The 12,428-nt window shown below is 35.4% G+C and overlaps 1 pseudogene; it reads right to left on the reverse strand.

Annotated features, from left to right (window-relative positions):
* Window positions 1-876: 876 nt before the first annotated feature.
* LOC121267972 lies at window positions 877-5,619 on the reverse strand (annotated as a pseudogene).
* Window positions 5,620-12,428: the final 6,809 nt, after the last annotated feature.

The following is a 12,428-nucleotide window of genomic DNA, read 5'->3' on the forward strand; positions in this document are numbered from 1 at the left end:
AGAGGCCACCCCCGCCCTGCATGGGTGATATACTTCGCATATTGATTTGTGCTCTAAATTATCAAATATGATTTGTTTATATATTTTAATAGTTTAATTTCACACTTTTTATCATACAAAAAGAAAAATCACACTTATGAACTTCAATTATGTGAGTAATGAATGCTATTTGTGGTATTAAGGATGTAATATTCGTCTTAAAAAAAGAAAAAAAAAAGGATGTAATATTCGTGAGAAATATGTATTACAAGTTATGGCTAGTGTTTGTCTACCACACAAGTACTGTTACGTTTGTGGTGTCATGAGCAGCATCACTTAATTATGTATTCAAAAAAATGTCCAACATGAAAAGTAATTACCAGTGAACAACGTAAGCAATATACCCTGATTGTTTCTTAATCGGAATTGATGTACCATCAAATGTTCCAAATCAATCCACCTTCATCCTCCAAAATGAGAAGAGACTTTTGCTCGGAATTGCTAGCTAACGAGACAAGAGTTGAAGATCTGGTCATGCAACCCGTATTAATGTTTGAATAAAACATGAAAAAAATGAATAATGTAATATATAATATTAATTGTATATTGTACAAGCGTCACGTAATCATTTTAAAAATGATTAGGGTTTATTATTTAAAAAAAAAAAAACGAACTTTCCTATGATAATATTGGAGAAAATCATTCATGCAAAAGATAGTAAATACTGGGAGTAAAAAAGTATATACAAAAATGTGTCGTTCGGACTTGAGAAAGAAACATCCAAAACGACAGCATCTTACTACATATTTAAAAAAGAAGCTATATACCTATGATTATGAATAGCAATGCTAACATGGCGACCGAGCTCGTAAAAAAGCTCTCCCAATATTGAATGTTTCATTTTTCTCTCCAAGTACTGCTGCTCACGTACTCAAAACCATGAAACGAGCTGCCCAACTTTGGCCTGATCTCGGCCTCCGGTTGTCTCTGTCTTACATTTTTGTCTTCATCATCATCATCTAGTTCTACTGCCACCAATTCAGGGTCGACGTGATCTAGATCTGATGGGGATCAAATTCTACGGAGAATCTTGCGTCAACACCGAAAGACGGTGAAGTGTCCAGCGAAGTTTCAAGCGAGGCGTCTAAGGAGAGGCGTGCAGGGTAAATATTATTTGTGTTCCTCGAAGCAAGGTTTTTCTTTGCATTCACTCTCCATTTTTTCAGACCATGAACCACACCCTCGGTGAAAACATCTTTCCTCATTGACGTGCCCATCTGTCGCACATATTAGACGTGCATTTGTGAGGGTCACTATCATCATCTGACATACTATTTTGGTTCCAAAAAGCAAGAAAAATTATATTGGCAAGCTTGTGTGAACATTAACACACTATTAAAGTATTAGTTTGTACATGAAATCGTGCCCTTGGTACTAACTTGCGTGTAGAAAAATGAGAAGGAAAATATATATTAATATTTGTACCTTTTTCGTTGACTATGTCACTCGTAGAAAAATGAGTAATAGCTAAATTTATAAAATATTTTTATGACTGTAACACTTCTCAAACTTTAAAAAAAAAATATTTGGGCCACTGAGAAATGTGATCTCTGTATTATGATGATAGTATTTTTTTCTTCTTTAAAGATTAAGAAAATTTTTTTTAATAAGTTTATGAATTAAAAAAGTTTAAAAAATATTCAATTTGTACTATGGGTACAATATAGGATCACCAGCTTTGTTGGTGGCCCTAGCATTGTCCAACTTTAAAATGTAGTTTGGATAAAAGACTCAACGTGGTTTTGAATATATACCTGCGTGACCAAAGCATAGAGAGGGAGTGTCACATAGCCACATAGGATTTGCACAACCACACCCATGGCAAGCCTTATGATAATATCCTCATTCTCTTTGTGGAAGCATGACCTAAAACCAAATTTATACTGTAATTTGAAGCAGAGTTAGTAGATCAGTTAGGACTTAATTCCCTTTATTACTTAATAACACAAAGGGTAAATAGAAAATAACAACAAAGTACTACTCAAGGATCCTTACCCAAGTCCATGCAAAAAATGCCAGCTGAAAGGAATTCTGTATGCAAACCCAAAAACATTTCATTTGTCAGAATAAAGTTAACCACTTAATGTAAATTTTTGCTCACGATTAAAATATGTATTTTATTAGATTATATATAATGGAAAAGGATCATAAATTGCCTGAAACAGTATGAACTGGATAAGGTAGAGAAGCAGTTTCGGCCGACCAAACCAGAAAAAGTGGTCACTGGGCCTCACAAGCAAAGTTCCTCTAACAACATGAGATTTCTCATGGCTATCTAAGCACATTTTAGTTATGATGACCTGCAACTTTGTTCCGACGAGCAACTGCATCTGCAAAAAACACACAAGACCATTACAATCAACATACAAAGACAAATCGATCTCATCTTATTGCAAAAGGTAAGCCAAGATAGGTAATTGCTTACCGCTAATGGAAAGAAGGGAAGCCATAGATAATTGTGGAATACTGCAGAAGTAAATCAATAAATTTCTTGGAGTTAGCACCAATCTAGTTAAGATATATTTATTTAAACTTAATGGATCGATCCACTTTTACCATGTGCATTGAAGAATACGAACAATACAGAAAATATCCAAATCCACCAACTGCAAAAATAGATCAATACCCGAGAAAAAATAATTAGTTAATTTTAATTTGTTGAATATATATTAAAGAGATAAACACGTGCCAAGGTAGTTTTATTGTATAATGCAATGGTGTTTTTGTTACCTTATTCCAACAACAGCCCCAAAATCTTTTTCCAAAGCTCTTCTTATATACTTTTGAAAATTAAAGTTACTTCCTTCTGAAAAGTGGGCCTGGAATTGTAGTACAAGACAGACAAAAAAAAAAAAAAAGGGTATGATCAACCAAGGAAATCGATCGACTTGGATTTATTAAAATGGGACGTTGGTTGAAATATATACCATAATGAATCCATGTCTAAGAATGAAGTAATCCACTTTAGAGACAGATTTGTAGAACTGTCTAAGAAAACAGGCCTGAAAAAGATAGAAAGATTATAATTTTGATCCTTCTCATCATGTTTAGTAAAAGAATGTTTAAAAAATTCATGTTCATTTTTGCAGTAGTACTACTGATCAACTAACCGGCCATCGAAGAAATCGGTGGTCACTCCAAAAATTCAGATGCCGCTTTCCAAATGATGTTTGATGGGTGAGCTGAAACCTTCGTGGATCTACATGATGTTTTTATCAAGGAACATGAGTAAGAATAAAAATATTGATTCAAGCTAGAAATTATATAATGAAACTAATGATTAATTTTTCAAAAGAAACACAAATAAAAGAAAAGAACATTGTTTTTATTATTATTATTATTATTATTATTATTATTATTATTATTATAACAGTGAACGAGACTGATAAGGAAAACTTATGATAAGAAAATACGTAAAAAATGGTGTTATCATTTATATTAGATTTTATTATTTCCAATCATTCTAATTAATTAGTTAACGTGACAAATTAATTTTAAGTGATTTTAAGTTAAATTGAAATATAGTCACAAAAAATGTGATACATCAACAAGGATAAGTACTGAGATAACAAAGTCTAAGGTGTGTTTGGGTAGTGTGAGTACTTGAGATACTCTCACTACTATTCTTTACTTTATTATTACTTTTCACCTACTTTTCTACTATTAATTACATTTTACATACTTTTTACTACTATTCAATATTTTATTATTATTTTTCATTATTTTTTCACTACTATTCACAAACATTCTTAATACTTCTCAGGTATTCTCACTATCCAAACCAAACCTTAGACAAGAACAGTATTTTACAAAGAAAATTGATACTCAAATGAATCCAAAAATAATTTTTAACTTCTTTCCGAAGATATTATTTAAGTCTAAGATATTCTCAGACGATGATTAACCAATATATTAACTCTAAGATATTATTTCCTCAAAAAAAAAAAAAAGTCTAAGATATTGTTCTAATCTTAAAAACTGAGCTTGCATATGTAAGTTTAGAACTAGAACTTCTAGATATATATAAATATATATATATATATATATATATATATATATATAATTCTATTGGACCAAAATCTGAGCCCTGAGGCAATCCGCGGCATGGTTAATTTGGACTTTTCAAAGTCGAATTATATGAAACTTCTGCATGTATATACAAATCATCAATATCCATATTGGTTATTTTCTCGGTTTCACAATGAATGAGGGAGGATCGACCATAGGGTCCACAAAAGACTTGAGTTAACGAACCAGATTCTAGCCCGCAAAAGCTTACCATTTGAAAATTGATATTCCAGTGTTCTGGTTTCTGCTTCCCAAGACTCCAATTTCTTCATCTAGAAAAGAGAGAAATAAAATAATAAATAAACATAACAAAAATTAATATTTAATTACATAAAAAACAAGTCCAGCATAGTTAATTTCCCGTTCAGAATATCTCTAGCACAGGAAGTTTCCTCAAGTTCACATTAAGCAGTGGACTTTCCCTCACATTAATGTTTTTAATTTGTACAGTAGTAGTACTGCATGGTTTTGTAAGCTAGCTTATGAAAGTCAAAACTAAACAACCAAGTTCCCCATGCCCACAACCTAGAAGGAAATGAGAGGAAAAGTTCAGAAGTAGTTCTCATTCTAGGTTTCTAAAAAATCACCAAAAACCAAGGAAATTACCTTGGCCATTCCAAGACTGAACGTAAGGACGCAAGAGAATATGTGGAAGAGGGCCAGCACAAAGATTAAGTACTGTAGTTCTTGCACTCCTTTCCTTGATAAGAAGGAGACCTTTCCCTGCTCAAGAGCAATAAATATAACTAAATTTAATTAAGCTTGACCTTTCCTCGGCATGTAATGAATTGCATTCCAGAAGAAAAAAAAGAAAAAGAACGTTCTTGCAGCTTCTTTGATTAGTCGGATGAAGAGCTAGGGCTTTGGTTTTCAACATTTGCAGTACCACGCATACCTGTTCCGCACAAGTTGTTTCTTCCTCATCATCACTTGCAGTACTCACGCTCTTGCAAGGACGAAATGTTTCACCAACACTCTTTGAAATACAGATTTTTGCTATCGGCTTTTCACTTACGGTCAGCAACAATGATAGGAATCCCAACAACATTAATTCTACAAAAAGACAGACAGAGAGTATGTATATTTAGCCACTATGCTAAGAAAGAAAGTCGACATACGTACCCATGAACATTTGAGCCTCAGTTTTGGGTTCTCACCTGATTTGATCTTGTCAAGAGCCTGAATGAGGGACTTCCTTCTTTTCTTGGTGAAATACTGTTTTGAAAAAGCAAAATAGAGTGATTAATACTAGCAACCGAATGCCTGTATGGTAAAAAGTGAAATAGATAGCAACAACATGTCATACCCTGGCCAAAAGATGCAGCAAATACTCAATAAGAATGGAGACTAGTATCAAGACGAAGCACACAGTTGCCACAGCCCATGTTGGTGTTGCTTCAAGTGTGCGTTCCATAGTTGTTGTCACCTCCTCCTCTGCCATCTCTCTCTCTCTCGTATCTGAGAGGATTTTGGGTGTTTTGATGTATGCCTCCTGAGAGATGCTTTAGCACAATTCTTGATACAATTGTTTGTGGGTTACTATGTCCTTGGCCGGGTCCTTGCAGTTGCACCTTGTTGGCCTTGGCGTATTAGTCAGAACACGACTCTAGCTTTCATTACGAGTTGGTTACCTGGTGTACACGTAACATTTGACTCATCACACATGGTACGAAATCAATGACGTTTCAAAATAATCAGATTTTATTACCTAATTATTTGACAGTGAATTCCTTAAAATCTATGTTATTATTTCTAGAAAAATGTTAGTATACTGTCTGACTTTTCTCGCCCATTTTGATCACTTATATATTTAATTTTTTTTTATTCAATGATTAAAGAAGTGATTTTTAGTGTATTAATATATTATTTTTTATTTTTTAAAAATATTAAAATATGTTAAAAAATATAAAAATAAAAAAATGAAAATGGAGATTTGTGCTGGCAAGCACGTACAACAGTCAAAGTTGGGCGGCATGCTAGCACTGTCCTTGTTTCTAAACTAAAATAGTTATCGGTTAATATTTATCTCAATATTTATGACATGAAAAATTCTTCTCATCATCCTCAATCACACCACACACTACACATATTTTTTTAATTTTTCTATTTTTTTTTCTTATCAAATGAGTGGTGTATAGATGATGAGTAGAAGAACTCAATTCGTTTAGGAAGAATAAATAAATAAATAAATAAAAATAAGTATGGTGTGTAAGGATAATCATGAGTGGCAAAACTCTTACAACATGTATCCAAGATTCAGGGAGGTTTGGATACCAAAATCATCTTATCTCAAATAATCATTACAATTTTTTTAAATTTCCAAACAAAATACAATAAACAATTAAATTTTTTCAAATCTCAAAACAAAAATAATATCAAAAAATAATATTCTAACAATATTTTATTCAATTTTCAACTTTTATTTTAACTCATCTCAACTCATTATTCAAATCTCCTCAATCGTTAAAGAAAGATTAATAATCTTTTAAAAGTGGAAAATATATAGGTGTTAGAGACTTCGAATATGCCAATATCACATATGAAACCGTTGTAGAAATTTAGTAGAGATAGCGTATTTATACTCATTGGAGAGAAGAGCATAGCGGTTCAACCAGCTTTCACATTCAATATTCATTCTCCATAAAAAAAACTAACTGCAAAGGGATGCGAAGATCAGTCAAGAATGAATATGGAGTGAGGATCGTAACCATATATATACATGGGTCCTTAATGGATCTTAATACATGAATTGGACCAATACGGCAATACCACTTTAGTGCTCATGGTTTAACTAAAACTATGAGTTTATAGAGAAGTGTCAACAATTCATTTATGTCGCTTTGTTCATCACACTTAATAAGCCTTTCAGACATTATTCAAATCTTATATTTGGCTACTATACAAAATATGGTTTATCAGTGCACTAATTAAAATATTTTTAGCAATAGGTGATTTCAAAATCTGATCTATTTAATTTTTTTTTTTTTTTTTACTGAAATTTTCCTACCAAAGAACGAAAATAAAATGTTGTTGAAGCTTTTAGATATCGCCCCCATAATGCAGACAGTTAAAAAAAAGAGTTTTGATACACATCATCTCATACACTACAATTATTTTTATTTTTTTAGTTTTATTCCTCCTAAACTAATTGAGCGTTATTCTACTCATCATTCATACATCACACATTTAGTAAAGAAAAAAAAATTATGTGTGGTGTATGGTGTGAGAATCATGATGAGTAAAATTTTTCTTAAAAAAAAATAGTCACCGTAGGTGCCTTCACGAGAGGAACTAATTTGCATTTTTGGAATCGAGGATCTACGTTATGCTGAGAATTAAAGATGAATAAAACTAATTCTTTTCGATCGATTTGTTCAATTTTCATATGTTTTTTCAAAACGTGAGAAACATATATATTTAAATAATACGGCTAATTAATACTAGTTCATCGTAGATTTGCAAGCTAACCATGGTTTTTTTTTTCACCCGAAAACTCTCACAGATAATTCGAAGCATAAATCTTATTTTAAAAATTTTCAGTTATTCACGCGTTTTGATCAAGAGTTTAACAATTTAATAAAAAAATGTTTGATTTACACATAAATATTATACAATATTCTACTCGCTAATGTGGTTTAATATGATCCCATGATCATCATATTGTAACTTTTTTTTTATTAATTATAAAGTAGATTTGACAAACTATGTTAAATTGAAAAATGATTTAGCCACAAAAAATACACAATCTGACGTAGTTTGATATAGTACATTAGATTATAAAATTATTTTTATTATAAAGTAAATCTAACATATCATATGAAGTCACATTAGTTTGCAGGCTTACTTTTATAGGATCTCTTTGTGAAATATAAATTACATATGTGTAAACTATTTTGCATAAGAATTATGTCCAACCTAACACTTTTCATTTAATAAACCGTTTTTGATTGAAATCTTTGTTGGAGAAAGATTCATTTGACGAGGTTGTGGACACCACAAATCTAAAATCTGATTGAACTTCAATTGGTTTCACATTCTTTTTCTCTTAGATCCGTAGAAATGGCAAACTTTCACATTATGTTAGCTCAACGCGGATTTTGTTGCCGACTAATTTTGGGATTTTAGTAGTCTTTTTTAATCGGAAGCACCGAACATGTTGACTCCTACGTAATAAAGTAGTGGCCATGCGAGACCTGCCGCTTCACGTTCGTGGCCACGCGCGAAACCCCATAGATATTATCCATGTAGAGAAATGCTACAGCTACTTATCATCTATATACAACACATCAATATGTGATTTATTTTTTTATCATTTTATTTAAATATGCATATTTACACATTAATATGTGTGTATTTAGATAGAATGATAAAAATGACAAATTGTATTGTTACCGTCGTGTTTCGGGCAACTCCATGCAGGCAGCATACGAGCGATCACCTACACAGTAACCAAAGGGGAGACTTCGGGGTCAGTTGATCTTTCGATGTTTAAGTCAATGATTGGTGAAGGAGATGATGAATAGTAGTCAAGACAAGAGTATATGGTGATAGTGATAGATTGATTACCTTGTTTGCTCTTGTAGTGTCTTACTTATAGTTACCGACCTGGTCTCCATGATAATGGGGTGTTGCATAACAGGAGATAATATGCTTGTGCTGTCAATTCTTCGAGCTACTTCTGTGGCGTCACTTCACTGAGCTATGAAGTGCTCAAGGTTGTTGTGTATTGCTAGAGCATTGGGCCGCATTGAATGCGGCACGCCTTCTCATTAATGCTGAGTGTAAACCGTCTCAAGTCTTTTTGTTGAGTACTGAGTGCTAGGTTCCTTCCCTCTCAAGCCTTGCTTGTATTTCCTATCTTGCTTCCCGTTGTGAACAGGATCCGACCCGGGCATCATACCTGAGCCTTGACCCAAATGTTATTGTCTGCCCCAGCCCATATCGTGCACCTGAGCCCTAATCTGGCCCATGTCTCCAGCCCAGTTTAATCTAGACCTCATATCTAGGTTGTAACATGGGCCCTGCTCTTGGCTCAATGTAAGGGATTTTCCCCTTTTACAGTACCCCACGAATTTTTAACACACTCGTGGGTTGGAAATTCTAAGATTTTTTTTTTTCTTGAAGATCCCTGGCCTGGACAGGTAGAAGGTGAATGGGTACTTGCCCGTTCAATGTTGATGCAAACCGATCTCCTTATTTACTAGGACGTGAACCGATCTTTGGCGTTATCGAGCTTGAATAATCATTAACGTCGTCCTCATTAATTAAAGCTGCTTTCTGGCGTGCCAACGTTGTCCGGGATTGGTTCGTTCCACGCACGCATGCGGTAGGTAAACGCCATCCCATATCCCCATTGCCGAGGCGTCCCTTCAAATTTTATGTCGTCGTTTCGAATATCTTGTCGTTCCATCACATTGTTCTTATTTATTTATTCTTCCTTATTCTTTCCTCCCATTTCTCTTTGTCTCATCCTCCTCCTTCATTTCTCTAAAACCTAAAAGACACTCTAAGCCTTCCATCTACTTTTACTATGACGAAACAAGGCACGAACGATGCCCAGTTCAATTATTTCGCTAGGAAACGGTTACGTCAGTCATGACTAATGACGAACTTCGTATGTTTTGCAGAGAGTTTCTTGTTCCTGCTAGAACGGTTCTTGAAATCCCTCAACCTCGCGTTATGATGGTGGATGAGGATGGCCTATCGACAAAGGTGGCTCTTTATCCTCACATGTTTTCCATTGGACTGCGTCTGCCATTTTGTCATCCGGTGCGTGACGTTCTGAATTTTCTACAACTTGCTCTGGCGCAACTCAATCCTAATGCTTGGCGTTCAATCATGGCCAGTTGTGTGGCCTTTCAAATCGTACTGAGTGGCTCAGAAGATTACCCCGATCTAACTACTTGGGAGATTCTGTCTGCGTACCGAATCAATCGGCTTACGGGAAATATCTGTAGTTTCCAATTCTACTCCGCCAAGAAATGTTTTGCTATTCTGGAGAGGCGTTATTCTTCAATAAAAGATTGGCACCAGAGATTCTTCTTTGTTAAAGGCTCAGAATGGGAATGTCCGAAAAGAGAGCGCGAATATAACGAGTTCCCTGTTTGATCCGTTTGGGGTAAGGTTCCGGCTACCAAATCTCTCTTTATTAAGTTATCAGAGAGAGAGGAATTCAGGATTGCTTCTGTAATGTCCTGGGTGGCAACTCATCCAACCCTAGCCGAGACTGACTCGTTATTGAGTGATGAGAACATTCGCCGCTACATTGTTCTCCCACACCGTGCACATGTGTTAGGTCGGGACTTCTTATCAATTCCACCACCTCCTCTGAGAGAAAAGTGTCGCGTAGCTTCTCCACCCGGAACCACCTCCGAGAGAGAGAAGCGTCGTGCAACTTCTCCACCCGCTACAGAACCTTAAGCTCCAACAGTGGCACGTCAGAGGAGGTTGGTTATGCACCACCTCCCCCGAGAGCCTCCGACAATGTTCCGATGCGGCTATACGATAGTGGTTCGTACGTTCATGGCAGTGAGTGAAAAATAAGTGCAGGAAAAATAAAGAGAGATGAACACCAAGATTTACGTAGTTCGGCAATATGCCTACGTTCACGGGGGTTTGGGGAGGGAAGTCTCCACTATAATATATCTATTTACAATCACTCATGGATCCTCATATCTCACTGTACAAAGAATGTTGGAGCTCTTCCTATCCGTATCCATCGATTCTCTCTTGATCCATATCTAAAAAAATCTCTCTTTATGTTGTCTGAGCCTCTCTTTTTATATGTTTGCTTGACCATTTATTGCACATGTCAACCTGCCATGAGATGGCAGGTCTCCCTTGTGTGAACACTTATTATCTTTCTTCTTCTGACCTTCTGGTCTCCCTCTTGCCTCTTCCTTGTCCCCCTTGTTTTGTCCCTAGTGATGGCTTTGGTGGGCTGGGCCCAATTCATGGACTGTGGGCATTTTTTTTCTTTACATACATATTAGTATATAGTATAGAAGATGATAATGATAATTTTTGTATTCATGCATCCTTCGTATAATTGGAGTCCATGCAAAAAGGAGAAAATGGGACCAACAAAAACTCCCAATGTCCTTGGCACGAGAACGAGAAAAAGAAAAAAAAAAAATTGGGCAAGTGAAAGAGATCTGCTCGCATCTTTGGTTGATACTAAAGGCGGCTCCTAAAATAAAAAAAATAAAGTCAAGGGTAGGAGAAAAGGTGCTCTTGGTGATAGCTTGTGACGCAGCCGCTTACGCATGTTTTAGGTGACCGTGACACGCCGAAGAGCTAGCGAGGGCGAGGCGGTGAGAGAGTAGGTAGAGCTCTTCGTGCAGAGGTTGCTAGTGGGGCGTTTAGGTGTAACAGAGATCGATAAAAGGCGACAAATTCGAGCTCAATAGTTGAGAAGATTGACTGGAGAGAGGAAGAAGAGTCTGCCCAAGGAGGCTCGACAAAATCTTTCAAGTGAAAGGGAGAGAGAGAGAGAGAGAGAGCAGCTGCTCTCCAGAAAAAGTCCCAACACAAATTTTTAGATTTTTACAACTACACAAAAAGTCTCTGATATTTCGCCTAAACGGTGGACAAATGGAAGTCTGCACACATGCTAGTTCATCGGTTCATACCTGCATTGACCCGTTTTCCCAACATGGACTATCCATTCATAGGCTTTTTTCTTTTTTCAAAGCATCGTCTAAAAAGTTGGCATATTTTCATCTTGATCTCACGGTTTATCATTAGTATGATTTTGAATTTAATACTCTAAAGAATATAATGCTAATTACGGTTTTCCTGTATACTTATATGTTGGCCAGATTAATAGCACAGCCTCCTGATCTTCAGAAATAAGCCAAACAAGAGAGAATAATAAGCATAACTTGAGAGAGAGAGAGAGAGAGAGAGAGAGAGTAGTAGTTCTAAACAAGAAGCAAAACATAAATACATCAAGCAAATTTGGAACAAATATGTTCATACAGAAGATGAGCAATTTGAAAGAAAAAAACCAATCACCATAAGGTCTATAACCATATTGCATTGGGTAGAATTTGACAAGTTCGAACAGACCCTTGTTGACCAAGGAAGATCATGACAAACGGACCAACAAAGGTTGTTTCTGAATTAAGATACAATCAAGTTGCCTTGAGGTTATAATTACAATTTTCTCCTCACAGGCTTAGTTATACTATTGGCAGTACATGTCATCCTCTTCGGCCACCTCAGGTACCATTACTACACCATTAGTACACATCGTAGTTCTTGAGAAAAACATTGCAGGATTTCCAGCCAAAAAGATGTCAACGGTTACCCATCAACCA

The sequence above is a fragment of the Juglans microcarpa x Juglans regia genome, chromosome 5S (genome assembly GCF_004785595.1).
Source record: "Juglans microcarpa x Juglans regia isolate MS1-56 chromosome 5S, Jm3101_v1.0, whole genome shotgun sequence".
Lineage (NCBI taxonomy): Eukaryota > Viridiplantae > Streptophyta > Magnoliopsida > Fagales > Juglandaceae > Juglans > Juglans microcarpa x Juglans regia.